Source organism: Triturus cristatus, chromosome 11 (genome assembly GCF_964204655.1).
Source record: "Triturus cristatus chromosome 11, aTriCri1.1, whole genome shotgun sequence".
Classification (NCBI taxonomy): domain Eukaryota; kingdom Metazoa; phylum Chordata; class Amphibia; order Caudata; family Salamandridae; genus Triturus; species Triturus cristatus.
This window is the reverse complement of record NC_140594.1, coordinates 260,101,229-260,128,925: the sequence shown is the minus strand read 5'-3', so window position 1 is coordinate 260,128,925 and position 27,697 is coordinate 260,101,229. Positions and strand designations below refer to the sequence as shown.

General features: G+C 43.4%; 1 long non-coding RNA gene across 2 annotated transcripts in view; it reads left to right on the top strand.

Moving 5' to 3' along the window:
• LOC146783977 (uncharacterized) overlaps window positions 1–26,902 on the top strand; it is a 181,060-nt gene extending 154,158 nt beyond the window's left edge. The window contains exons 3-4 of one of the 2 annotated variants that reach the window (XR_014970428.1): window positions 18,690–19,171; window positions 25,774–26,902. This is a non-coding gene — a long non-coding RNA (uncharacterized LOC146783977). Of the gene's footprint in view, window positions 1–18,689; window positions 19,835–25,773 lie in introns of those variants that run through there. The other variant, XR_014970427.1, reaches the window with a different exon arrangement.
• Window positions 26,903–27,697: the final 795 nt, after the last annotated feature.

Here is a 27,697-nt window from a genome sequence, read left to right as displayed (position 1 = left end):
TCTCTACCGATGACGGATAATAATCCAGAAACACATGTACAGAGATGGCCAGCACCAATCTGCTCCAACCTGGTGAAATACTCGAAAGAACTTTTTTGCAAGTACACAAGCTTGGCGAACTGCATTCACCATAATGCTTAGGGGCGAAAATGCAGGGAGGTGAAGCAGTGTGATCCCACATTTGTTTTCTGTCTAAAAGGATCCCTTGAGCCATTTGAGCTGACTAGCTCGTGGAGAGGCACCTGCGTGCCTTGAGTGGTACTGTAACACGCGAATATTTTGGCAGCCTGCTCAGCAACCCCAAATATTTGAAATGCCTAATCTCTACTGATGACGGATAATAATCCAGAAACACGTGTATAGAGATGGCCGGCACCAATCTGCACCAACCTGGTGAAATACTCGAAAGAACTTTTTTGCAAGTACACACGCTTGGCGAACTGCATTCACCATAATGCTTAGGGGCGAACCTGCTGGGAGGTGAAGCAGTGTGATCCCACATTTGATTCCTGTTTTAAAGGTTCCTTCGAGCCATTTGAGCTGACAAGCTCGTGGAGAGGCACCTGCGCGCCTTGAGAGGTACTGTGACCCGAGAATACTTGGCAACCTTCTCAGCAACCCCAGATATTTGACATGCCTAATCTCTACTGATGACGGATAATAATCCAGAAACACGTGTATAGAGATGGCCAGCACCAATCTGCACAAACCTGGTGAAATACTGGAAAGAACTTTTTTGCAAGTACACACGCTTGGGGAACTGATTCACCATAATGCTTAGGGGTAAACCTGCTGGGAGGTGAAGCAGTGTGATCCCACATTTGTTTCCTGTTTTAAAGGCTCCTTCAAGCCATTTGAGCTGACGAGCTCGTGGAGAGGCACCTGCGCGCCTGAGAGGTACTGTGACCCGAGAATACTTTGTCAACTTGCTCAGCAACCTCAAATATTTGAAATGCCTATTCTCTACTGATGACGAATAATAATCCAGAAACACCTGTATAGAGATGGCCAGCACCAATCTGCACCAACCTGGAGAAATACTCATAAGAACTGTTTTTGCAAGTACACACGCTTGGCGAACTGCATTCACCATAAAGCTTAGGGGCGAACCTGCTGGGAGGTAAAGCAGTGTGATCCCACATTTGTTTTCTAGTTGAAGAACTTATTTTTACCTCTGTCCAGCACATGGGTTAAAATGGCTTTCCTGATCACTCCAGTATTGCAAGGAATTGGTTGATGTGGTGTGTTCAGTCTCTCATCAGGTTAATTCTGCTACTCCAGCAGGGTCAGAATCTCCAGGTCATGACCTGTAACCCCGGTGACTAGGTTCATGTGAAAAAGCACATTTGCAAGTCGTGCTTGGAAGAGTGTTGGAGAGGCCCATAACACTGCAGTGAAGTGTGCTGGACTACCGAACTGGACACATGCCTCAGCTACCAAGAGGATGAGACGAAAAGAGGAAGAAGCGGAGACAACATCCATTAACTCCTTGAGTCTGCCTAAGTTTGAGATTTCTGAGGCATCAGAAGAGAAAGACCATTCTAAAACCTCACAGTCCCCGTAGCAGGATCTCAACAGTTGTGAGAGTGGAATGACGGTACAGCTAAGACGGCAGATTCTGGAGTAAGCCTGGATATTTGATGAGACAGTCAGAAATCATTGCGAGCTAAATCGAATCACCCAAGATCACTTAAAACCAGAACCAGAGAATGAGAATCAAAGAGGAAATACCACCTCTGAAGAGTGAATCCGCTTCATCTGAACCAGAAATTACACGTACGTCTCAGAATCAGGCACTGCTGGAAGATGTTAGGCCAAGGACAAGGACTAGAAGTTACTAAAAGATCAGAGATGAAAGAAATAGTTAAGAGTTACTAAAAGATCAGAAACGATAGAAGAGGTTGGTGGGTTAGAGGAACAAGAACTGCTTGCACAAGAAGGTACCTGTGATGAGAGCCTAGAAGCAATGCTGGTTAAGAGAAAGAGAAAAGTAAATCGCAAATATTCAGGTCCTGAGTGAACGTACCTTGCAAGAACTGCCATCAAACTTGATGAATGTCTGGCTCACATAAAATAACCTACTTGAGTTCAAGGCCGGCAAACAGGGCTCAATTTGTGTGAACTGTTGACACCGTCAAGGAGGATGGATAGTAAGCTAGAGTGATGGTCAGAGGCCACCAGCTGACACAGAATAAAAATCACTATAGCTTTCCTGATAGGGTTGTGACAATGAGGGAGGTGAAGAAGGACTATTCTCTTCAATCAACATACCGATCCTGTACTTTGATCTGATTTGAGCAAACATAGTGCATCAATGTTGCAAAATTGTGTTTGATTGTTCTGTAGTTTGCTTTTCTGGACCCGATTCACAAAGGTAAACTTAGACCTGAAGTGTAAGATTAAACCTGAAGTTTAGGTTTAGACCTGAAGTCTGAGTTTTGATCTGAAGTCTAACTTTAGACCTGAAGTCTAAGCTTACACCTGAAGTCTAAGTTTAGACCTGAATTCTAACTTCAGATCTGAAGTCTAAGTTTAGACCTGAGCTCTCTGTGCCCGATTCACCAAGGGCCTCCACACTAATGGTGGAGATACTGCTGTCATGGTGTGGAGCCTGCACTTGTGATAGGACCTCTCAACTGCAGTTTTTCAATTGTGTATGTCCTGCCACATGTGAGGTCCCCATGCCATGACTGCAGGGCCTCCCTAATGAGTGCAGAGGCCCTTTGTGAATCAGACCCTAAGTTTAGACCTGAAATCTAAATTTAGACATCAGGTCTAAAGTTAACCCCCAGTCCTAAGCTTAGACTTCAAGTATAACTGCAGACTTCAGGTCTAAACTTAGTCTTAAGTCTAAGTTTACCTTTGTGAAGCGGGTCCACAGTCTCTATAGTTGGGTAGCTGTTAGAAGTTCATCTACTGTCAGGAGATGTTCCTCTTATGCTGACAAACCTAACTGTTAAAACTGCTGCTAGTAAGCAAATATATGAAGGTAGAGTCTCACATATCCCTCATTCTGATATATTTTTAGTTACAATGTCTATTTCCAGATGTTAGCCGAATATATGTCAAAACAATGCAGGTAGAGGACTGTTTTGTGTGTTCTTATCTTCCAGCCGCCACAGCTGAGGGATCAGCATACTTCCATTTACCTTTGTCTTACTCAATTTACTGCAGTATCCTTCTGAATCTATTCTATCATTAGCACTCTATTAGAATGTTTCATAGTATTTATGAAAAGCTTTTAGAAGATGTACCAATTGTGACGGATAGAAATATGTATTTGTGGTCTACTAACCATTCTTAATGTTTCTCTAAGGAGCTTAAACATTAGGGTGAGTAGATAATGACATTGTTTACTCCTATAACTAACATGAGAGCCACTAACCAAAGCATGCATGATTTAGCCTTCAAGATCAGGAAGGATGAATGAATGTTCATAGATTAATTGAACTAAAGAATAAGTTAAGATACAAAGAAAGAAAGGGAATTAAGGCAGAATCTACTAAGCCGAAGGGAAATGAAAATCTAAAGGATCCACCCCCAAGGGTAGGAACCTTAGGGATGATAAAAAGACAGGAAGGAAATTAGATTGTTGAAGTGGTGGGATGGAGTGCATGTAACCATAGTTACTTAGTTATATGGAGAAACTTTGCTGAATTAGAGGAAAGAATTAAAGGAGTATATTAAGTATATTAAGTGTGTGGCAAGTCAGCTTTCTTTCAGCTGCCCCACCATTTGGTAGGTTGTTGCTATGCAGCATTAGTCTTTCCCAGAATTTACAACCCTAATTAGATGGATCTACAACTTGACCAGTTTATAAAATGAAGCCAGTGTATCTTTAAGTAGATATTTAGCAAAATTTTCAGAGCGTTTATTCCATTGGTAGGAATGACCTTGAAGGATTTGAAGATTAGAAAGTGATCCACCATAGTACACAGGCTTTCTACTAATACAGCCAATGCGTTAACAGTAATTAATAAATATTTGCTTGCTATGAGAGCTATGATAATTCAAAATAGACTCACCTTAGACATGCGTCTTGTGAAGAAAGGCATAGTCTGCAAGGTATCTAACACTAGGGAATGTTGTGCTTACATCCGTAGAGAAGATAACCAGCTTAACAGTTATGTTGCAAATATCACTAACATTGTGCATTGACTAACTGAATTGAATGAGGCAGGTGCCTGGGAAGGAATAGGCTCTGTATTTGGGTCTATTGAAAAGGTATTTGCTTAGAGAGTGGAATAGTTAGGGAGCATAGTTTAAGGAATAATAAAATTGACTTTATCTGACATTGTGTAATACACCACATGATCCGTTGAGGGGGAGATGTACTTCCTTGGGTGGAGGGGAATGGGGCAGAGGCCCATTTCTTTTTCTTTTTGGCAAAACATTCTAGGTGTTCAGTAAATGGTTGCAGAGCAGAAGCTGCTTCTTTATTAACTGAGTGTTGAACAGACATATCGGTAGCATCCACAAAGCCATCATCAAAGTAATATTCACCTTCCTGCTCAAAGGGGTCATATTCAGCAGATTCATAAGGTTGGCCGTCAGACATATTAACAGTACTAATCACCAAGTCTCTAGGCACTGGGAGAATAGGGGGGAGCAACCCCAGACTAACATGCAGAGAGGAGTAAGGAATACATCAGCTCCACAGGGAGAATAAGCTCATCAGGCATGGCCTGTGAGCACAATTATGGCCGCCCCAGCTGACTCTGCAGGGAGGGGCATCCAATAGTGGCAAACTTCCAAAGTGTTTAAAAGATCTCAGAAATATGGCAAAAGTCTCTCACATATGAAGTCCTTGCCCTGAAATATGGAAGGGAGTCATGGCCTCCTGTTTTTGCAGTCCAGAGTCGACATCAATGCAGCCACGTCCAACCTCCGCAGACAGGTGGTAAACATAAAAAGAGGACTGCTTGTGGTGCCGAAATGGGCTACCAGTGTGCGGTCCTTGCTTCTGAAACGGGAATGTAGCGAGCAGAGTTAGCGGCACAGGGAAGATACAAGGCAGCAAAAGGGGGTGCGGTAGAAAGTTGTCAACAAGATAGTGGGTGCCATAGGAAAGGGAGTATGGCTGGGGGTTTGAGCCAGGCTGAAGTGCAACAAGGGGATTTATGCCAGAGCAATACACGAAGCATACAGTGGGGGAGATGTAATAATCACCATAAAATAAACATATCAAATAAATGTATCCATAAATATTATAAGAAATACAAGTAATATTCAAAATGAACTGTGAAACAGCCAGAATTGGACAAAGCTGAGAGAGACTTATCTTGACTGCCGAACAGCAAAGGAAGAGGCTAGAAGATGGTGCCACTCGGTTTTGTGGACATTAGGTGTCAGTGATTGGTCGACTGGTGAAGAGGTGCTAAGAAGTGTACTTTGTGACTTATGGGATTTGCAGTTTGCACTTTTTATTATTGTTTTGATTGGCTCCTGTCTATGTTGCAGTGAAGAAAGAAAAACATAATCTTTGCTGTGAAGTCTAGAAAATGTTTTATTGTGCATCTGTGTTTTGAACTGCAGGGCGGATTTCTTTCGCTCAATTGACAATTTTGTCCTATTTTTATCTCTAATAGAGTGGTTTGTTTGTCCACCTTTTGGGCCGTCTTATTTTTCTACCGCAATCCTCTTGTGACAGTTCAGAGTTTTATATAGGCAAGCTTTTCAGAACTTCCTGTTGTTGAAGGGTGGTAATGATAGGCCGCCTGCACCCTACTCCTCAAAGTTTGTGCATGTGGGCACCATACTTTTTACAAGACATAAAGAATGCATGTTTGTTCTTTGTTCTTTGTTTAAATTAGCACTGCAATCATGTGTAAAAAGTGCCATGAAAGATCTAGCAAAGTTCAGTAGACAATCCTCAACTTTAAAAATGTTGCACACTGTTTCAATCAGTGATACATTATAGTGTCTTACTGCTATGCCACTATAATTACTGCAATTTACCCATAACACAAAGCCACATACACTATACATATATGTAGAAGCATCTTTCAGCAGTGCTTCCACTCAGGTATTTTTCTGTCAGGAGGGCGGAACCACAGGCAGGAAAGTCGCTGCTGTGGCCTGGATACTCCCACAGCTGGTGTTAGCTGCTGCACAGTTCTAAATTATACTGCTTCAGATCTAAGGGATTGGAATTTATAATTTGAACAGATTATAGCCTTTAATATTTATCTTATTGTTATGGAGGGAAAAAATATTCCTTTGGTACTCAAGAAATGTAAAAGAAAATACTTCACCTCCACCAGTCAAGTCTGAAATTGTAGTTTCTGGTGAACCTTCCTTAGCTGATTTGTTTGATGAAATGCAAGCTATTCGTTCTAACACAGACACTATTGCGTCAGAAATAAAGAATTTGTGGAAAGACATGGTAAGTATTTCAATGAAAGTTTGTGACAATGCAATTAAAATTCAAGACAAAAAAACCAAATTACTCCTGTTGCAGCGAAAATAGAACCAACGAGTAAACCATTGCTAGATTTGGAAAATCGTAATCGGCAGTACAATTTAAGAATTTTTAATTTGCCAGAATTTGTGGAAGGCAATGACTGCAGGATGTATTTAGAAAATATATTACCTGACCTTTAGCCTTTAAAATTTACTGAAAAATTTGAGATCGAAAAGCTCATAGAATTCCTTCACATAGAAGCTCAAATCAAACTAAGCCTCGTCAAATGATATTCAAGGTGTTGCTTCATCACCATCTTGTATTAATACGGAAAGCATCAAGAGAAATTCCATCTTTAATGGTCACCGGTAATAACATTTTTATTCATCAAGACTTTGCCAAGGAGACTGTAAAAATCTGCAAAGAATTTGCTGATCTTCGTCCATGACTGAGAAGTTGTGGCTTCAAAAATGGACTTTTCAACCTGTCTACCATGCAAATATAGAAAGAGGGCTTCTCAAAGTCCTTTCAATGCCTGGATGACTTTCGTCTATACTTATACCAGCACTGGCAGCTTTCCATGGAACTAATGAAAATGTTACTTGAGATATTAGATTATTACGCATTTATAGTTAGCCTAAATTGATGGAATTCTTTACTGGGCACGTTTGAATTGGTCATTCTTGTTATGCGTGTGTGCGATTCAAGAATTCTGTTTCTGTCTCTATGTTGTCTTTGTTATATGTTTTTCCATTCTTTTCTTTCTTTTTCAACAGAACTATGCATATTTTGTTATTTCTTTTAATTCTTTACTTTCCCCTGTACTCTATTTCTTTCAATGATGTCCAATGTTCATGGTATTAAATGTGTGTCTTTTAATGCTAAAGGTTTGTAGCATCATGTTAAAGATACTAAAGTTATGGATTACCTGGCTAGGCATAAGGCTGATATTTGTTTATTACAGGAGACTCATGTTGATGACACTATACTAGCTTATATGAACAAAATATGGGTGGGTAATATCTCTTCACCTGCTCTCAATAAGAAAAATGAAGTTGCTATTTTATTTGAAAAAATATTACATAAGTATTCCAATTCTAATGGTTATTTTCTTATAACTAAAATTTAAGTTGATGACGTGGTCCTAAACTTGATTATTATATATATGGTCCCACAAAGGATGACCATGAGTTTTGATCCCTTTTTACGCCAGAAGTCTTAAAATTGGGTAATGTTCCACTTATTATTGGAGGTGATTTCAATCTTATAAGTGATCCTTTATTAGATAGATGTTCTCAAATTAAATATCACTCCAAAAGCTCCAAAAGCTTTTTTTGCTCTCAAATCGTTTTCTAAATCAACTAAATTAGTGGATATCTGGCGGTTGCATCACCCAACAGACAAACAATCTTTTTTTCTAATCATCTTAATCCATATTATAGGTTAGATTTATTATTGATATCACGTCATTTAGTTCCCTCTGTTTCTGAACCCACTATCCAAAATATTGATATTTCGGATCATGGACTTGTCTCATGCAATTTACATCTTACAGTCTCTCAACTGTCTTGAGGAAGATGGCGCATGAACACAAATAATGTTCTTAACAACGACCACAAACCCAAAATTGTATCATCAATTCATGAATGTTTTATGTTTAATTCAGAAGGTTATACATCAATTGTAAACAGATGGGATGCCTTTAATGCGTACATCGGGGGATTACAATTTCAATTATGGCTCATAATAATAAGACATTTAATACACAAATTCAAGAATTAGACAAACAAATTGCCAAATATGAACGTTTGTTTATTACATCCAGTGACATTAAATACAAAATACACCTGCAAAAACTTTGCTATGAATTGAACTCTATATTAAGCACTAGAGCAGGCATACAAACAATCTTTAAATCTAAAGCTAAATTCTGTTTTAATGCTAATAGACCTGGGAGATTTTTAGCAAATTATCTGCGTATTAAGAGAGACAAAACTCAAATTAGTGCTATCCACAAATCTGATGGGCAAACAGCTATATCTCATACAGCAATAGTGAATGAGTTTATGAATTATTATTCAGAGTTATATAATAAACCTCCTTCAAATGAGTTATCACTTATTGATACATTTTTTGAGAAGTGTGGTTTACCTCAAATTTCTCAATCAGCTAGAGATAAACCAGATATGCCAATTTCAATTGATGAAGTACTCTCAGCTATTAAATCACTCGAGTGGCGTAAATCTCCAGGCCAGGATGCTATTCCAGCAGAATTTTATAAAGAATTTGCTACTCTCCTGTCACCACATTTATTCAAAATATTTACTCATTTTAGTCTTACAGGAACAACAGGGTCTTTTACAGAAGCTTTGATTATAGTCCTTCCAAAATCAGATAAAGACCCCCCCTATGTTTTCAAATTATCGTCCTATTTCCTTGACTAATCAGGATTGTAAAACTTTACGCAAAGATCCTGGTAACAAGATTAGCTTCAATACTACATTCCATTGTGCATATTGATCAATCAGGTTTCATGAAAAACAGAGAGTCAATAAACAATGTAAGATTATTATTCCATGCAATTGAAAGTGGTGTATCATTAACTCAACTGGCTGGCCTTCTAGCTTTAGATGCAGAAAAGGCGTTTGATAATATACACTGGCAGTATCTCTTTCATACATTGGCTGCATTTATTCTGGGTTCCTCATTTATTTGTATGATTTTAGCTTTATATTCAGATCCGTCTGCTCAACTTTTTATTAATGGTCAGAGGTCTAATACATTTTTACTTTACAGAGGTACTAGGCAAGGGTGCCCGTTCTCGCCTCTACTTTTCTTCCTTGCAATAGAACCTTTGTTACTTGCGATCAGAAATTCTATGGAAATTGAAGGTCTTACTATTAATAAAGTTCCTATTAAAACCTCTCCATATGCTGATGATGTACTTCTCTATATTGGTAATCCGGCTTCGTCAATTCCCTCATTATTAAATTTAATTAGTGTTTATACTCAATTTGCAAGATACTCGCTAAATATTTAAAAAAATTATTTTCTTCCCTTAAATGTTCATTGTTTACCAGTTATGGTTCTCAACAAAGATATCATTTGGGTCAAAGATAAAATCAAATACCTGGATATAATATTTTCATATAATATAAAACAATCAATTTCATTAAACTGTGAATGTATTTTAGACTATATCAGAGAACAATTTCAAAACTGGCCTGCACTTCATTTAACCTGGTGGGGGAAAATAGATTCTATTAAAATGGTTATTGCTCCGAAATTCTTCTACTTTCTATTCATGATGCCTACACAGCTTCCTCTTGAATTCTATAAAAAAATAGATAGCATAATTACCAGATGTATTTGGAATAACAAACCTCCTTGTATAAGCTATAAGAAATTGAAGATAGTCAAGAACAATGGTGTTTTAGGTTTACCTGTTTTTGTAAAGTATCACAAAGCATTCATTTTAAAGCAAAGTGTGTTATGGTTTGAAGTTGTGACACCTAACATTACTCTTAGTTGGCTTAGTATTGAACAAAAGGTAGTTGCCCCATTTCCGTTGCCTGTATTAGACACCATGTCTCATTTAACGAGTTTGCTTCAGAAATCAACAATTGTGATATCTACAAAATTAATACTACATGATCTTGATTCAATTTTTCAATGTCCTATGGCATTTACTTTCCACTCATCATTATGGTACAATCCGAAACTTAAGTTAAATAAATCTACAACATTTTTCAATTCCTGGATTGTAGCTGGTATTTTTTTACTTGAAAGATAAATACCATAAAAATACTTTTTTATCTTTTCAGGAACTGCAACAATTGTTCAAGCTAAAATCAACAGATAGTTATAAATATGAACTATTGTGTAATTCAATACTAGACACTTTTCCTAATAAGTGTCCCCAAAACACGAACTCTGATTTGGCTGCAAATATCCAAACCCTGACCTCCTCATCTCATGCTGTATCTCTTTTTTTTATAAAAAAGAATTGAATGGAAGTGCAGGTGATAATATTAACCTCCTAACTTCTTTTTGAAATAACGAGTTGGATATTGTACCATCCTTAGATAGTTGGCGGAAAATCTGGTTGAATAGCATCCCAGGATGGTTACCTGTTTCACTATATCAAACTATTTGATCTGTTTTGTTCATTTGCTTGTGGACTCCTTTTAGGTTACATAAAGCAACATTGTTGAATTCATGTATATGTTGGAATTGCTCTCAACAAGAAGGACTGTTGAGACATATGCTCTTTGACTGTCCTAACATTGGTAGGTTTTGGAGTGATGATTGGAATATTGTAACCAAGATATTGAATATTACAGATAAATTGCCTTACACTATAATAATTTGTAAATCAGTATTCATCACAACAAAATTGACAGATCTTGAGGGCAAGCTCTTTGATTTTTTATTATCAGCTGCGTTAAAATCCATTACTGCTAATTGGAAAAATGCTTCATGACTGTCAGTATTTACATGTTGGGCATGGATAATTTTTTCCAGAAGAGCAGCCAATTTATCTATTACAGAGGTTATCCATAACACATCTAATTATCATTTATTTTGGAAACCAATTGATGATTATATAGCTTTACAGTCATGACTATTCCTAATCGGTTGATTAATTCGTAATATATATCTATTTATATTATAGCTATGTAGTTCTTCTCAAGTTTATTATGGTTCCAATAACTTGTACTTTTTCTCTCTTTTACATCAATTGTCTACTTTCTATTTTCTTTCTTTTCTTTTCTTTTCTTTTCTTTTCTTTTTTCTTTCTTTCTTTTCTTTTTCTTTTACTCTATTATATAATTATGTTAGATAGTTCATTAGTTAACAAACTATAACTTACTTGTATCTTTTTCCGATGCTCTTTTTTGTATGGTCTTGTCTATTTATGATCAAAATCAACACAATAAAACATATTTGTATTGCATGCATTCAGGACCAAGTATGTGCCTTCTTCCATCCCACAATGCAATATTAGTTCACTGTTGTAATACCGTACTGGCTTTCCCCAACTTCATTTGGCACTTTGTGCAGTAGGAGCAGAAATTATAATTCAGTTCAGTCAGCCAACAATACAGATCAGCTCGCTGACTTTTTTAGGCTCTCAGAAATTAGGAGCTCAAGCCGCAGTTTTAAAATATAGGCATTAATTCCAGCCGAGTTCCGTGCAGGTAACAGTGGTGGGGCGGTGAGGCTGGGTGTGTGGGATTCCGATGGACGATGACGAGGGAAAATATATTTTTTATTTAATTTTGCCTATGCATCGTCACAGGAAATCCCCCCCCACCCGGCCCCACCACTGTTACCTGCATGGACCGACTGATTAATTCACGTTCTTTTCTACATATTATAGGTGTTCATTTGTTTATATGCGAGGGGAGGTACTTTGCTTATTTCCTGAGTACTAGAAAATGCTTTGGCAGAAGAATTTGTGCACCGGAATCAAACAGTGCACTCAAGTAGATCCATCAATCAATCAATCATAGGTTTGTTAAGCACAGCTACTCACCCAGAAAGGTCTCCAGGTGCTGGGGGAAGGGTTCAGCACAGCTTCTAGGCATTCCCAGAGTGTCGTCAGAGGCCAAGTGGGTCAGAGGCCTTTAAATACGTGTGGTGCCGGGGGCTTATGTTGATTCGTCGAAGAGCCAGGTCTTGAGGCCTTTCAGGAACTTGGAGAGAGTAGGAGTCTGGCAGAGGTAGAGAGGGAGGGTGTTCCATGCCTTTGCTACGAGGAAGGATCTTCTTGATAAGTGGTACTGTGGCAAGGGAGAGCCTGGCTGAGCGGAGAGATCTTTAGGGTGTGTGGAACGAGAGGCGGAGGTTCATGTAGGCAGGACCGGTGTTGTGGAGGGCTTTGTAGGTGTGGGTTAAAAGTTTGAAGGTGATTCTCTTCTCGACAGGGAGCCAATGTAGAGTCTGCAGGTGTTGGGTGATGTGGCACTGGTGCGGTAGGTTGAGGACTAGTCTGGCCGCGGCGTTCTGGATGTTCTGAAGTTTGCGGGTGAGGTTCATGTTGATCCCGGCATAGAGTGAGTTGCTGTAGTCCAGTCTGCTACTGATGAGGGTGTGGGTGATGTTTTTTCTGTGTTCGAGGGGGATCAAGTTGAAAGTTTTTCGTAGGAGATGGAGGGTGTGAAAACAGGAAGAGGTGACAGTGTTGATCTGGCGGTCCATTTTGAGTTCGGAGTCCAGGATGATTTCAAGGTTGCATGCGTGGTCCGCGGGTGGAGTGGGTTCCCGAGGGCTGGGGGCCACCAGGTATTGTTCCAGGCATCGGGATGGGTGCCTATGATGAGTACTTTGGTTTTGTATGTGTTCAGTTGTAGGCAGCTGTTCTTCATCCACCCGGCAACTGCTTCCATTCCTTCTTGAAATTTGTGTTTTGAGATGTTGGCTTCGTTGGATAGTGAGAGGATGAGTGCGTGTCATCTGCGTATGATATGATGTTGAGTCTGTGTGATCTGACGATGGAGGCGAGAGGGGCCATGTAGATGTTGAACAGAGTAGGGCTGATGGAGGATCCTTGGGGGACCCCGCAGGTGGTTGGCATGAGCTCGGAGATGAAGAGAGGTAGTCTGACCCGCTGCATTCAGCAGGAGAGGAATGAGCAGATCCAGTCGAGGGCTTTGTTCCAGATTCCTGCATTGTGGAGGCTGCAGGCTAAGGTGTGGTGTGAGACTGTGTCGAAGGCCACGTAGAGATCCAGGAGGATGAGGGCCACAATCTCTCCTCTGTCGAGGAGGGAGCAGATGTCGTCTATCGAGGTGATGAGGGTGGTTTTTGTGCTGTGGTTCTTCCTGAAGCCTTATTGGGAGGAGTCAAGGATGTTGTTGTCATTGATGAAGGAGGCGAGCTGGTTGTTGACAGCTTTTTCAATTACTTTCACCAGATAGGGAAGTAGGGAGATCGGTCTTTAGATCTTGAGGTCGGTGGGGTCCTCTGATTGTTTCTTTAGGAGCGGGTTGATCTCTGCGTGTTTCCAGTCATCGGGGAAGGAGGCTGTCTCGAAGGATCAGTTGATGATTCTTTGTAGCTCAGAGCGATGATGTCTGTAGCTCTGTGGTAGATATGGTGGGGGCAGGGATCCGTGTGGGCACCGCAGTGGGTGGTCCTCATGGTCTTTATGGTGTCTTCAATGCTGAGGGTGGTTAAGCTGTCTAGCATCGGCTGTGTGGTGCAGGAGGTGGTGGGAGTGGGTCCCTCGTGGAGGTTGTTGTTGTCAAAGTTGTCATGATGGAAAAAGGTGCTGAGTTTGTCGCAGAGGTCCTGGGAGGGTGGGATGTCAGTGGACTCGCTGTTGGGTGGGGCGAACTCTTTGATGATGCCAAAGAGTTCCTTGCTGTTGTGTGTGTGGGTGGAGATTCTGTCCTGGAGTGATTTGTTCCTTGAGTGTCTGATGAGTTTGTGGTGGGCAGTGGTGGCTGTTTTGTAGTAGTGGAGGCTTGCTGGGGTTTTGGAGTTCCTCAATAGTTTTTTGAGATGTCTGCAGGTTCATCTGCATTCCTGGAGTTCAGTGGAGAACCAGCTGGCCTTCTTGGTGTGAGGGTTGGAGGGTTTTTTGAGGGGGGTTTGGTGTTGGCGCAGTTGGTGATCCATTTGTGTAGGGTGGGGGCGGCAGTGGTGGGGTCGCTGTCTGAGTTGGTGGGTGCGATGCCGCTGAGGGTGGTGGTGAGTTGCTCATCGGAGATCTTGTTCCAATTTCTGCATTGGATCTGGGGTGGGCATCTGCGGGGGATGTTCGCTTTGTAGGTGAAGTGGTCACAGCGGTGGTCTGTCCATGGGAGTTCAGAGGTATGAATGAAAGAGAAGGAGTTTCCTGCTGTGAAGATAGGGTCGAGGTGAGTCCTGCTGAGTGCGTTGGGCCTGGTACGATCTAATTGAGTCCGATTACGTGGAGGTTAATCAGGAGGGAGATGGAGTTGGAGTCTTGGCAGTTGTCGAGGTGGAAGTTGAGTGGAAGTAGAGGCAAAATTAGAATCCAAGTGTCTTGCTTTAACAGTACCCAAAAGAACGATTAGCTAACATCGCCTCCCTCTTTTTATTATTATTATTATTATATGATCTTTGTTAGAAATGGGGGTCTCTAGTTGGAAGAGGTAGGTACCTTTGACCAAATAGGGCCCCTTGCTTCTAGTCAGGGTAAGGGGGAACACACTGTAGATAACCCCGGCTCAACCCCATGGTAGCTTGGCATGAGCAGACAGGCTTATCCCCAAGGCAATGTGTAAAGTATTTGCACCGACACCCACAGTAACACAGTGAAACACCACAAATGGACACCACACAACTTTTTATAAAAATAAGTTATCTTTATCTAAATACTAAAAGACCAAAACAACAAAAATTCCAACATACACATTGAATCTTTTCTTGTAAGGGTTCTCTTGTAGTTTCTGTACTTCACAGATGTGACCAAAAATAGACTGGTAGTGGTAGTAGTCTCTTTAGGCATATAGAGGGTGATGAAAACAACAGTCTCCAACATACAGCACTTGCAGGGACTGTATTCATTAGGGTAATCCAACAAATTCACAATTTAGTTCCTGGGAACCTGTTATCAGTGCGCAGTGCCTTTCCTATCCTTCAAATGGCTTTGCCACCTAAAACGTTTGACTCCGCGGTCAGCACTGCCAAATTATGCCCCAAATGCATTCAATGGAGTAGGGAGGCATGGCTCAGGCCCCTGGGGCAGCCAAACCCGCTATGCTCATACACTGCCGTAAGCAGTCCCTCTTTGATCCTCAACCCGCCCCCAGGGCAGCGACACACGCTGTGACTCCGGACTTCGATCCGAGTCTTAGCTGGGGGTTGCGGTTCATCTTCTTCTGTTAGGCGGTCCAGGTCGGCAGCAGCTGATCAGCGCGTAGGAGCCCCGGTTACCAGGCAACCTTCCGTAACTGCTCCGGCTGTTACGCGGCTCCTTCTTTGGCGACCCCGGCCTCAGGCATTCGGCTCGAGCAACGGCGGTGAAAGCAGACATGCAGCACTTTTGTAGATTGTGGGCCGGCAGCGGTGAAAGCAGGCACACAGCACTTTTGTAGATTGCGGGCCGGCGGCAGTGAAAGCAGGCATGCAGAGGAACACAGCTTCCTTCCGGATTCCTCACAGTCACAAGCTGGGTGCTGGAACACGCACTCAGCAACGTAGAGGCGATCATGAGTAAAGCCCTTCTCAGCAACACGGGCTCCACGCAGGACACAAGCTGTGTGCAAGCACACGCACACAGTGGCGAAAAGACGTTCTTGGAAACCTTTATAACCCTGAGTTTCTGTAACAGGAGGCCAGCTCTTCCAAGGCCCTTGGAGCCAGTTCCTTCAGAAGATAGCACAAAGCAAAGTACTTTTCAAGGGGGGGGGGGGGCACAGCACAAAGCAAAGTCTCTTGTCCTCTCCTCAGCAGAACACAAACTGCAGGCCAGCCCCAGACACACAGCAAGGGCAGTACTCCTCAGTCTCTTCAGCTATCCTTGTTGGCAGCAGGTTCCTCTTGATCATGAAGTAGTCTAATTTACAGGGGTTTCAGCTCTCATTTTTATACCCCAAAAGTCTTTGGGGCAGATTTATGTGGGACTTGCGCCCCTTTTACGCTGCCGTTGCGTCACTTTTGTGACGCAGCGGGGGCGTAAACCCTGCGCCACGTTGCGCCCCATTTACATCGTGACGCATCTATGGAGATGCATCACGGTGTAAAGCCCTGCGCCACGTGAAACCATGTTAGGGATAGGGTAGGTTGGAACAGTGCTGGAGTTGCGTCGCGCTTGCGACGCAACTTCAGCACTGCGCCAACCTTACGCCGGCAGATGCATCACGTATCTGCTTGTCCTTGCGCCATGATGCACCGCATTGTAAATGCGGCGCATCTGCGGTGGCGCAAGGGCAAACTTGCATGACGCATCTTCCCTGGCGCATCCATGCTGATTTGCAGGGATGTGCCAGGGAACATAAATCTGCCCCCTAGTTCTTTATATGTCAAGGGTACTGGACCTAGTCCAAACCAGTTCTGGGTGCACTCTGCCAGTGCACAACTTCTTCCTTTGTGAATGTGGGCCAGTGTCTTCGGACTCACTTCAGGAGGTAGAGCCAGTCTTTTGAGGAAGGCAGGCACAGCCCTAGTCAGGGACAGATACTACTCCTCTCACCACTCCAAATGCAGATTGGCCTATTCAGCACAAGCTGACTCACCCAGACTCCTGGAGCCACCCCAGCCCCTGTCACTCCAAAGCCAGAAAGGTTGAACAGGAAAATAGCCACTTTCTAAAAGTGCTATTTTCAAACACAACATTTAAAAAACATCTTTACTAAAAGATGTGTTATTAAATTCTGAGTTCAGGGATACCAGACTCCAATTTTCTATCTCACTTCTATGGGAAGATATGCAGGTAAAAGGTTACACAGCATTCCCCATTCTGTCCTATGGGCAAGATAGCCTTGCAATAGTGAAAAAGGAAATTGGTGGTATTTCACTATCAGGATATGGTACACACATCAGTACATATCCTACCTTTCACATACACTGCACCCTGCCCAGAGGGGTACCTTGGGCCTGCTATAGGCATGTCCTATGTGCACAGAAAGAGAAGGGTATGGCCTGGCAAGTGGGTATACTTGTCAGGGCGACATGGCAGTTAACAAACTGAGCGCAGGCACTGCGGTGGCAGGCCTGAGACCTCTTTTTAGGGCTACTCATGTGGGTGGCACAATCAGTGCAGCAGACCCACTAGTAGCATTTGATTTCCCAGCACTGGCACATGTAGTGCACTTTGCTAGGGACCTACTGATAAACAAATATGCCAATCAGGGAGAACCAATCACAGTATTAATTTATACAGGGATCACTTGCACTTTAACACTGATCAGCAATGGCAAAGTTCCCAAAGTATCTAAGCCAGGAAAACGAAATCCAGCACAGCATTAAAAAACAAGGGAGGTAGAGGCAAAAAGTCAGGAAGAACCACGCCAAGGATGCCAGGTCTAACAATCTTGTATAGCGCATAGCTACCCTAAATGGTTTCCCAGCACTTTGGCATAAAGGTAGGAGTTTGTGGAGTGAGAAGCTATCAGAACAAGAAGGTTTTGAGATTTTTGCAGAAGGTGATCAATGAGCGCCAACTTATCAGGGACTCAGGCAGGGTGTTCCACAGCTTGGGGTCCAAGTGTGAGAAGGAGCGACTACCCATGTGAGTCAGTTTAACTCTGGGTACCATACAAAGGTACTGGTTGCTCGATTGAAGGGAGAGAGTTGGCTAGTATGGTACCACCAATTATTTTCGGTAAAGTTAACCAGTACTTGACCTAGCTTTATGTTTATAGCAAAGAGCTTTGAACTGTATGCATTTCTCCACCGTAAGTCAGTGAAGTTTGTGAAGAAGACAGGGCACAGAGGCTTGTTTAGGAAGATGATAAAGCAGCTTGACAGCAGAGTTCTGAATGACTTGTAGGCGTCTAATAGAGGGTGTCCTTTCCCCTAAGTAGAGGATGTTTCCATAATCCAGTTATGACAAAATCAAGGCCTGGATGACAGTCTGACAACTGAAAAAGAGAACATTCAGGTGATTTTTTTCAGCCATTTCAGGACCGTGAAAGAGGTTGAAGCTACCTTGGCGATCTGAGATTTAATCGGCAGGTTGACATCTAGCAAAAAAACTAGTTCTGGGAGATTACCTAGGGTCTCAGGCCAGTGCTGGGGGCTTCATAGTGTGGGGTTCTTCCCCATCACCATCACTTCAGTCTTATCATCATTAAGATTTTATGAGTTGGTGTTCTGGATCCTACCCAGACAAGAATTCAGGGCAACGAAATTGTGGCCCTAGGCAGATGACAAAGAAAAGATGATTTGTGTCATCCGTGTAGGAAAACAGGGTAAGGCCACAACTTTCCACAATATCTTCCAGGGGGCAAACATAGCTATTTAACAGCATCGGGCTTAAGGCCGACCCCTGAGGGACTCCAGAAATAAGAGTGTGAGACTCTATGTCATAAAGCTGGAAGAGAAGACTTGAAAGGTGCAATCATTTTAATTTCAGTGCTAAATATTCACTGTCATGATTGAGGTACTATGCCAGAGTGCTCTTCTCTTACTGTAGATTAATGCTGTGGGCAACACCTTCTCCCGCTATTAGTGCATTTAAGATTTAGGATGCTACAAATATGATGCAGTGGTATGGGTCACTTTCACACTATTGACATTCTGCTTGTGCTGCTGCGATCCAACATTGAAATATTGTGACAGCAGTAATGCATTGTCTTATTTTGTCCAGGGCTATCTGCTAAAGAACAGACCCAGCTCGGCTTTCCACAGCTTCAAGAAACATCATCAGCTGTTGAAAATATTTTTGAAGAAGTCCTTTCCACTGTTACAGTACTCCACAATCAACCCTCGGTACACTTGATAAACCATCAGTTTGTATATGACGCATGCAAAACACACTTTACATAATATTGGTATGCACATCCCACTGGTATAAGCTGAGTTGCTAGGTATAGGAAAGGTGTTTATTACACAGACAATTTCTTGAAATGAATGGCATTATAAATTTGTGAATGAAAGAAAATCTGCGCATCCGAAGAACTACCACCGACGGGAGATCCTTCTCCCATCTCGCCGCCAAAACATGGAACACCCTTCCACTAAGCCTACGACAGACCCAAGACCTGCTGAATTTCAGGAGAACACTCAAGACCTGGCTGTTCGATCAGTAGCAGCCCCCACCCCCTCCTCAGCGCCTTGAGACCCTCGCGGGTATGTAGCGTGCTTTACAAATTACTGATTGATTGATTGATTGAAATGGATGCATAGAAGCCAAAGTCGTCCACGTGGTTATCCATAAATGTATCAAAATGAAGGGGCTTCTATACTGATCACAGAAGGGATAGGGGCCACACATTCTATTCAAGAATTAAGAAATATGTACTTCATGGCTTTACTGTATCATGGCTAGCAGCTTCGATAGATGTTTGCAGCAGAAAGGAAAGCCTGCTTTCACGCTTGTATGCCGTGAAACCATTTTTCTCTGAGTTGCAAGTGTAACTAGATCCAAAAGTCTGTATCATCTGTTAAAATGTTTTCCCTAAAGAACTCAATGCTGCCATGCCATTTGTCCTCACTTCTATCACCTCACTGCCTACCCCTATCTCACCTGCAATTGGTTTCTTCTCAAACCCCATACTGTTTCCGTGCCCCATCTTCTGGCCTCAATCCCACTTATGCCAATTAATGCGGAAGCATTTTGATTGTACAAGGACAGGTGTACTTATGTTGCCCATGTTTTTTGTTGTCTTTGGATGTATATGTGTTGTTTATCTTGTAACAGTACACGGATGATCAAATATGACAAATATTCAAGCTCACTGCTTTTACATGCACAAGGAATTTTTTGTTGTCATGCTTTATCCTTGCTTTAATTCCAAAGATGACTGATATGTTGCTTATAAGAGGGCAGTTATCTTGGAATGATAAATTAAAAAATAAACTTTGCCCAAAATTATTCAAAAGTGATTCTTGAGATGCCAGAGCAATTGACTTTGCCACAGCTTCTTCTCATTCTGCTTGCAAAGCCAACATGGGCCTTAAAAAACACTGAAAACTGGTGTGAGACTGTGTCGAAGGCCACATAGAGGTCCAGGAGGATGAGGGCCACAGTCTCTCCTCTGTCGAGGAGGGAGCAGATGTCGTCTGTCGTGGTGATGAGGGTGGTTTTTGTGCTGTGGTTCTTCCTGAAGCCTTATTGGGAGGAGTCAAGGATGTTGTTGTCATTGATGAAGGAGGCGAGCTGGTTGTTGACAGCTTTTTCAATTACTTTCACCAGATAGGGAAGTAGGGAGATCGGTCTTTAGATCTTGAGGTCAGTGGGGTCCTCTGATTGTTTCTTTAGGAGCGGGTTGATCTCTGCGTGTTTCCAGTCATCGGGGAAGGAGGCTGTCTCGAAGGATCAGTTGATGATTCTTTGTAGCTCAGAGCGATGATGTCTGTGGCTCTGTGGTAGATATGGTGGGGGCAGGGATCCGTGTGGACCCCGCAGTGGGTGGTCCTCATGGTCTTTATGGTGTCTTCAATGCTGAGGGTGGTCCAGCTGTCCAGCATCGGCTGTGTGGTGCAGGAGGTGGTGGGAGTGGGTCCCTCGTGGAGGTTGTTGTTGTCAAAGTTGTCGTGATGGAAAAAGGTGCTGAGTTTGTCGCAGAGGTCCTGGGAGGGTGGGATGTCAGTGGACTCGCTGTTGGGTGGGGCAAACTCTTTGATGATGCCAAAGAGTTCCTTGCTGTTGTGTGTGTGGGTAGAGATTCTGTCCCGGAGTGCTTTGTTCCTTGAGTGTCTGATGAGTTTGTGGTGGGCAGTGGTGGCTGTTTTGTAGTAGTGGAGGCTTGCTGGGGTTTTGGAGTTCCTCCATAGTTTTTCAAGATGTCTGCAGGTTCATCTGCATTCCCGGAGTTCAGTGGAGAACCAGCTGGCCTTCTTGGTGTGAGGGTTGGAGGGTTTTTTGAGGGGGGTTTGGTGTTGGCGCAGTTGGTGATCCATTTGTGGAGGGTGGGGGCAGCAGTCGTGGGGTCGCTGTCTGAGTTGGTGGGCGCGGTGCCGCTGAGGGTGGTGGTGAGTTGCTCATCGGAGATCTTGTTCCAATTTCTGCATTGGATCTGGGGTGGGCATCTGCGGGGGATGTTCGCTTTGTAGGTGAAGTGGTCGCAGCAGTGGTCTGTCCATGGGAGTTCAGAGGTATGGATGAAGGAGAAGGAGTTTCCTGCTGTGAAGATAGGGTCGAGGTGAGTCCTGCTGAGTGCGTTGGGCCTTGTACGATCTGATTGAGTCCGATTACGTGGAGGTTAATCAGGAGGGAGATGGAGTTGGAGTCTTGGCAGTTGTCGAGGTGGAAGTTGAGTGGAAGTAGAGGCAAAATTAGAATCCAAGTGTCTTGCTTTAACAGTACCCAAAAGAACGATTAGCTAACATCGCCTCCCTCTTTTTATTATTATTATTATTATTATATGATCTTTGTTAGAAATGGGGGTCTCTAGTTGGAAGAGGTAGGTACCTTTGACCAAATAGGGCCCCTTGCTTCTAGTCAAGGTAAGGGGGAACACACTGTAGATAACCCCGGCTCAACCCCATGGTAGCTTGGCATGAGCAGACAGGCTTATCCCCAAGGCAATGTGTAAAGTATTTGCACCGACACCCACAGTAACACAGTGAAACACCACAAATGGACACCACACAACTTTTTATAAAAATTAAGTTATCTTTATCTAAATACTGCAAGACCAAAACAACAAAAAATCCAACATACACATTTAATCTTTTCTTGTAAGGGTTCTCTTGTAGTTTCTGTACTTCACAGATGTGACCAAAAATAGTCTGGTAGTGGTAGTAGTCTCTTTAGGCACATAGAAGGTGATGAAAACAACAGTCTCCAACATACTGCACTTGCAGGAACTGTATTCATTAGGGTAATCCAACAAATTCACAATTTAGTTCCTGGGAACCTGTTATCAGTGCGCAGTGCCTCTCCTATCCTTCAAATGGCTTTGCCACCTAAAACGTTTGACTCCGCGGTCAGCACTGCCAAATTATGCCCCAAATGCATTTAATGGAGTAGGGAGGCATAGCTCAGGCCCCTGGGGCAGCCGAACCCGCTATGCTCATACAGTGCCGTAAGCAGTCCCTCTTTGATCCTCAACCCGCCCCCAGGGCAGCGACACACGCTGTAACTCCGGACTTTGATCCGAGTCTTACCTGGGGGTTGCGGTTCATCTTCTTCTGTTAGGCGGTCCAGGTCGGCAGCAGCTGATCAGCGCGGAGGAGCCCCGGTTACCAGGCAACCTTCCGTAACTGCTCCGGCTGTTACGCGGCTCCTTCTTTGGCGATCCCGGCCTCAGGCATTCGACTCGAGCAACGGCGGTGAAAGCAGACATGCAGCACTTTTGTAGATTGTGGGCCGGCAGCGGTGAAAGGAGGCACACAGCACTTTTGTAGATCGCGGGCCGGCGGCAGTGAAAGCAGGCATGCAGAGGATCGCAGCTTCCTTCCGGATTCCTCACAGTCACAAGCTGGGTGCTGGAACACGCACTCAGCAACGTAGAGGAGTTCATGAGTAAAGCCCTTCTCAGCAACACGGGCTCCACGCAGGACACAAGCTGTGTGCAAGCACACGCACACAGTGGCGAAAAGACGTTCTTGGAAACCTTTATATCCCTGAGTTTCTGTAACAGGATGCCAGCTCTTCCAAGGCCCTTGGAGCCAGTTCCTTCAGAAGATAGCATAAAGCAAAGTCCTTTTCAAGCGGGGGGAGGCACAGCACACAGCAAAGTCCCTTGTCCTCTCCTCAGCAGAACACAAACTGCAGGCCAGCCCCAGACACACAGCAAGGGCAGTACTTCTCAGTCTCTTCAGCTATCCTTGTTGGCAGCAGGTTCCTCTTGATCATGAAGTAGTCTAATTTACAGGGGTTTCAGCTCTCATTTTTATACCCCAAAAGTCTTTGGGGCAGATTTATGTGGGACTTGCGCCCCTTTTACGCCGCCGTTGCGTCACTTTTGTGACGCAGCGGGGGCGTAAACCCTGCGCCACGTTGCGCCCCATTTACATCATGACGCATCTATGGAGATGCATCACGGTGTGAAGCCCTGCGCCACGTGAAACCTGCGTCAGGTTTCACGTGGGCGTTTCGACACAGGGGGGGCGTTCCATCGCAGGAACGCCCCTGAAAAGTGACTCAGTGAAATCTATAAGATTTCACTGAGTCACTTTCCCAACGCTGATGCGTCAAAACCCTGCGCCTGCTTGAAGCAGGCGTAAGGCTTGACGCACCATGTTAGGGATAGGGTAGGTTGGAACAGTGCTGGAGTTGCGTCGCGCTTGCGACGCAACTTCAGCACTGCGCCAACCTTACGCCGGCAGATGCGTCACGTATCTGCTTGTCCTTGCGCCACGATGCACCGCATTGTAAATGTGGTGCATCTGCAGTGGCGCAAGGGCAAACTTGCGTGACGCATCTTCCCTGGCGCATCCATGCTGTTTTGCAGGGATGCGCCAGGGAACATAAATCTGCCCCCTAGTTCTTTATATGTCAGGGGTACTGGACCTAGTCCAAACCAGTTCTGGGTGCACTCTGCCAGTGCACAACTTCTTCCTTTGTGAATGTGGGCCTGTGTCTTCGGACTCACTGCAGGAGGTGGAGCCAGTCTTTTGAGGAAGGCAGGCACAGCCCTAGTCAGGGACAGATACTACTCCTCTCACCACTCCAAATGCAGATTGGCCTATTCAGCACAGGCTGACTCACCCAGACTCCTGGAGCCACCCCGGCCCCTGTCACTCAAAAGCCCGAAAGGTTGAACAGGAAAATAGCCACTTTCTAAAAGTGCTATTTTCAAACACAACATTTAAAAAACATCTTTACTAAAAGATGTGTTATTAAATTCTGAGTTCAGGGATACCAGACTCCAATTTTCTATCCCACTTCTATGGGAAGATATGCAGGTAAAAGTTACACAGCATTCCCCATTCTGTCCTATGGGCAAGATAGCCTTGCAATAGTGAAAAAGGAAATTGGTGGTATTTCACTATCAGGACATGGTACACACATCAGTACATATCCTACCTTTCACATACACTGCACCCTGCCAAAAGGGGTACCTTGGGCCTGCTATAGGCATGTCCTATGTGCACAGAAAGAGAAGGGTATGGCCTGGCAAGTGGGTATACTTGTCAGGGCGACATGGCAGTTAACAAACTGAGCGCAGGCACTGCGGTGGCAGGCCTGAGACCTCTTTTTAGGGCTACTCATGTGGGTGGCACAATCAGTGCTGCAGACCCACTAGTAGCATTTGATTTCCCAGCACTGGCACATGTAGTGCACTTTGCTAGGAACCTACTGATAAACAAATATGCCAATCAGGGAGAACCAATCACAGTATTAATTTATACAGGGATCACTTGCACTTTGACACTGATCAGCAGTGGCAAAGTTCCCAAAGCATCTAAGCCAGCAAAACGAAATCCAGCACAGCATTAAAAAACAAGGGAGGTAGAGGCAAAAAGTCAGGAAGAACCACGCCAAGGATGCCAGGTCTAACAATCTTGTATAGCGCATAGCTACCCTAAATGGTTTCCCAGCACTTTGGCATAAAGGTAGGAGTTTGTGGAGTGAGAAGCTATCAGAACAAGAAGGTTTTGAGATTTTTGCAGAAGGTGATCAATGAGCGCCAACTTATCAGGGACTCAGGCAGGGTGTTCCACAGCTTGGGGTCCAAGTGTGAGAAGGAGCGACAACCCATGTGAGTCAGTTTAACTCTGGGAACCATACAAAGGTACTGGTTGCTCGATTGAAGGGAGAGAGTTGGCTAGTATGGTACCACCAATTATTTTCGGTAAAGATAACCAGTCCTTGACCTAGCTTTATGTTTATAGCAAAGAGCTTTGAACTGTATGCATTTTTCCACCGTAAGTCAGTGAAGTTTGTGAAGAAGACAGGGCACAGAGGCTTGTTTAGGAAGATGATAAAGCAGCTTGACAGCAGAGTTCTGAATGACTTGTAGGCGTCTAATAGAGGGTTTCCTTTCCCCTAAGTAGAGGATGTTTCCATAATCCAGTTATGACAAAATCAAGGCCTGGATGACAGTCTGACAACTGAAAAAGAGAACATTCAGGTGATTTTTTTCAGCCATTTCAGGACCGTGAAAGAGGTTGAAGCTACCTTGGCGATCTGAGATTTCATCGGCAGGTTGACATCTAGCAAAAAACCTAGTTCTGGGAGATTACCTAGGGTCTCAGGCCAGTGCTGGGGGCTTCATAGTGTGGGGTTCTTCCCCATCACCATCACTTCAGTCTTATCATCATTAAGATTTTATGAGTTGGTGTTCTGGATCCTACCCAGACAAGAATTCAGGGCAACAAAATTGTGGCCCTAGGCAGATGACAAAGAAAAGATGATTTGTGTCATCTGTGTAGGAAAACAGGGTAAGGCCACAACTTTCCACAATATCTTCCAGGGGGCAAACATAGCTATTGAACAGCATCGGGCTTAAGGCCGACCCCTGAGGGACTCCAGAAATAAGAGTGTGAGATTCTATGTCATAAAGCTGGAAGAGAAGACTTGAAAGGTGCAATCATTTTAATTTCAGTGCTAAATATTCACTGTCATGATTGAGGTACTATGCCAGAGTGCTCTTCTCTTACTGTAGATTAATGCTGTGTGCAGCACCTTCTCCCGCTATTAGTGCATTTAAGATTTAGGATGCTACAAATATGATGCAGTGGTATGGGTCACTTTCACACTATTGACATTCTGCTTGTGCTGCTGCGATCCAACATTGAAATATTGTGACAGCAGTAATGCATTGTCTTATTTTGTCCAGGGCTATCTGCTAAAGAACAGACCCAGCTCGGCTTTCCACAGCTTCAAGAAACATCATCAGCTGTTGAAAATATTTTTGAAGAAGTCCTTTCCACTGTTACAGTACTCCACAATCAACCCTCGGTACACTTGATAAACCATCAGTTTGTATATGACGCATGCAAAACACACTTTACATAATATTGGTATGCACATCCCACTGGTATAAGCTGAGTTGCTAGGTATAGGAAAGGTGTTTATTACACAGACAAATTCTTGAAATGAATGGCATTATAAATTTGTGAATGAAAGAAAATCTGCGCATCCGAAGAACTACCACCGACGGGAGATCCTTTTCCCATCTCGCCGCCAAAACATGGAACACCCTTCCACTAAGCCTACGACAGACCCAAGACCTGCTGAATTTCAGGAGAACACTCAAGACCTGGCTGTTCGATCAGTAGCAGCCCCCCACCCCCTCCTCAGCGCCTTGAGACCCTCGCGGGTATGTAGCGTGCTTTACAAATGACTGATTGATTGATTGAAACGGATGCATAGAAGCCAAAGTCGTCCACGTGGTTATCCATAAATGTATCAAAATGAAGGGGCTTCTATACTGACCACAGAAGGGATAGGGGCCACACATTCTATTCAAGAATTAAGAAATATGTACTTCATGGCTTTACTGTATCATGGCTAGCAGCTTCGATAGATGTTTGCAGCAGAAAGGAAAGCCTGCTTTCACGCTTGTATGCCGTGAAACCAATTTTCTCTGAGTTGCAAGTGTAACTAGATCCAAAAGTCTGTATCATCTGTTAAAATTTTTTCCCTAAAGAACTCAATGCTGCCATGCCATTTGTCCTCACTTCTTTCACCTCACTGCCTACCCCTATCTCACCTGCGATTGGTTTCTTCTCAAACCCCATACTGTTTCCGTGCCCCATCTTCTGGCCTCAATCCCACTTATGCCAATTAATGCGGAAGCATTTTGATTGTACAAGGACAGTTGTACTTATGTTGCCCATGTTTTTTGTTGCCTTTGGATGTATATGTGTTGTTTATCTTGTAACAGTACACGGATGATCAAATATGACAAATATTCATGCTCACTGCTTTTACATGCACAAGGAATTTTTTGTTGTCATGCTTTATCCTTGCTTTAATTCCAAAGATGACTGATATGTTGCTTATAAGAGGGCAGTTATCTTGGAATGATAAATTAAAAAATAAACTTTGACCAAAATTATTCAAAAGTGATTCCTGAAATGCCAGAGCAATTGACTTTGCCACAGCTTCTTCTCATTCTGCTTGCAAAGCCAACATGGGCCTCAAAAAACTCTGGAAACTGTTCCACGGGTGAAATCGAGAAACAGAAAGATTTCAGGGTTTTGTGTGGTTCACGTGATTCTCTCAGGCTAGTAAACTGAGGGCTTTTTAGAAGCAAATGAACCGCATAGACTGTGAACCTCCCAAAATGCCCACAAACACAGCAGTTTGGGATTTGTGCAGGGCTCGTTTAACTGCTTCCCGACTTTCTTTCACCCGTTCCAGACAGTGAAATGTTGTGAAATTGCAACGTAAACTACACCCGCTTATCGTGGAATTAAAAAAAGATTGTGCAGCTGTAGTTGCTTCATGTACACATCATAGTTTTGAAAAAGACTAAGCTCCAGGCCACTACCGGGAAAACCAAGTAGGTCTGAGCACCAAAAAACAGTGCCCCTCTCTTATTGAATCTGATAGCTAAAAAAGTGACCCACGTTTGCAATGCAGGCAACTTTGAACTTCTAAAAAGAGCCTGTGTAAGTATTGCGCAGGAATGTGAGACGGTATATGTTTTTGCATGCTGGTGGCAATGTCTACAGTTTGTGGTACCATCAGAGAATCCTCAGTAAAACACCAGCTCACCAGGTCATAAAACAAGCGCACAAACTGCAGGCCATAAA